The following is a 2,242-nucleotide window of genomic DNA, read 5'->3' as shown; positions in this document are numbered from 1 at the left end:
CATGGGTTCGAATTCCAGCTCTGCCACTTGTCAGCTGTGTGACTGTGGGCAAGCAAGTCACTTAACTTCTCTGTGCCTCAGTTACCTCATCTGTAAAATGAGGATGAAGACTGTGAGCCCCACGTGGGACAACCTGATTCCCCTGTGTCTACCCCAGCGCTTAGAACAGTGCTCTGCACATAGTAAGCGCTTTACAAATACCAACATTATTATTATTATTATTCTCTGTGCCTCAGTTAACTCATCTGTAAAATGGGGATTAACTGTATGCCTCACGTGGGACAACCTGAATACCCTGTATCTACCTCAGCGCTTAGAACAGCGCTCGGCACATAGTAAGCGCTTAACAAATACCAACATTATTACTGTTATTAAGAGTCTGCCCACGACTCTCACCTCTTATCCCCTCATACCCACACGCTAATACTCTTATTCAACCAGGCAGGACAGCAAATCTGCTCCAAGTGGCCAGGGCTCAGGCCGGGGAAATGGCAGCATACAGCGCTGGAGTCCTGTGAGATCTTCACCTCTGTAAACGTGCTAATAAGACCGGGATAATAATATTCATTCATTCAATAGTATTTATTGAGCGCTTACTATGTGCAGAGCACTGTACTAAGCGCTTGGGATGAACAAGTCGGCAATAATAATGTTGGTATTTGTTAAGCGCTTACTATGTGCCAAGCGCTGTTCTAAGCCCTAGGGTAGATATAGGGTATTCAGGTTGTCCCACGTGAGGCTCACAGTTAATCCCCATTTTACAGATGATCATCTGTAAAATCATTTTACAGGGATCATCACTATCATGACTCATTCCAAATTTAGCTCTGGCCTGAAGGAGTGTTCCCTCTTTCAGGTCATTGGAGGGAGCTGCTGGACCACTCTGGGATCATTAGCTTTAATCAATCGCTGGTACTTATAGAAGTCTTACTGGGTGCAGAGCACCATACTAAGCACTTGGGAGAGTATAATTCAACCAAGCTGATAGATGTGACCCCTGCCCACAAGGAGTTTATAGGAAGACAGACCTTAAAATAGATTAGGAAGAGGGGAAAGAGTAGAATATAAAATATTCACGTAAGTCCTGTGCGGTTTTGTGAGTATCACATGCTTAAGGGGTACAGATAGAGGAAATGAAAGACTTAGTCAGGGGAAGCACCCAGTAAGCTCTCTCTTCCCTCTAATAATAATAATTTTGGTATTTGTTAAGCACTTACTAGGTGCCAAGCACTGTTCTAAGCATTGGTGGTAGATACAAGGTAATCATGTTGGACAAAGTCCAAGTCCCTCATGGGACTCTCAATCTTGATCCCCATTTTACAGATCAGGGCACTGAGGCACAGATAAGTTAGATGACTTGGCCAAGTTCACACAGCAGGCAAGTGGCGTAGTCAGGATTAGAACCCATGATCCCAGCCTGCCCCAAGCTTTCAGGTTGGACACAGTCCCTGTCCCACATGGGGCTCACAGTCAGAACAGGAGGGAGAACAAGTCAGTTCAATTCAATCATATTTATTGAGCACTTACTCTGTGCAGAGCACTGTACTAAGGGCTTGGGAGAGTACAATATAACAACAGACACAGTCCCTGCCCACAAAGAGCTTATAGTCTAAAAGAGACCTTGTCTGGTCTTATGCTTTCGTGTCATTTCTGACCCATAGCGACACCATGGACACATCTCTCCCAGAATGGCCCACTCTCCTTCTGCAGTCGTTGTGATAATGTATAATGTATCCATACAGTTTTCTTGGTAAAAATACAGAAGTGGTTTACCATTGCCTTCTTTGGTGCAGTAAACTCGAGTCTCCACCTCGACTCTCTCTCCTGCCGCTGCTGCCCAGCACGGGTGAGTTTTGACTTGTAGCAGATTGCCTTCCCCTCGCTAGCCACTGCCCAAGCTAGGAATGGAATGGGTAGGCCTCTGCTTGACTCTCCCTCCCATACCAAAACTGGTAGAGTCCTGGAAACTCTCCAGGCGTGACCCTGAGAGGGGGAAGGGACCTTACAATCCCCATTTTACAGAGGAGGAAACTGAGGCACAAGGAAGTGAAGTGACTTAGATCACTCGGCAAAAAGGTGATTGAAATCACTTCACTTCTCTGTGCCTCAGTTACATCACCTGTAAAATTTGAGCCCCATGTAGGACATGGACTGTGTTCAACCTATCTTGTATCTAACCCCAGCACTTAGTACTGCGCCTGGCCATAGTAAGTGCTTAACATATACCATAAAAAATAAGAAA

The 2,242-nt window shown here is 45.5% G+C and overlaps 1 non-coding gene across 1 annotated transcript; it reads right to left on the bottom strand.

Annotated features, from left to right (window-relative positions):
- Nucleotides 1-1,856: 1,856 nt before the first annotated feature.
- Nucleotides 1,857-1,993, bottom strand: LOC114810568. Its single transcript, XR_003758264.1, has one exon. It is a non-coding gene; the product is annotated as a small nucleolar RNA SNORA7 (small nucleolar RNA).
- Nucleotides 1,994-2,242: the final 249 nt, after the last annotated feature.

This window comes from Ornithorhynchus anatinus, chromosome 3, assembly GCF_004115215.2.
Source record: "Ornithorhynchus anatinus isolate Pmale09 chromosome 3, mOrnAna1.pri.v4, whole genome shotgun sequence".
NCBI classification, from domain to species: Eukaryota; Metazoa; Chordata; class Mammalia; order Monotremata; family Ornithorhynchidae; genus Ornithorhynchus; species Ornithorhynchus anatinus.
This window is presented reverse-complemented; position numbering and strand designations above follow the sequence as displayed.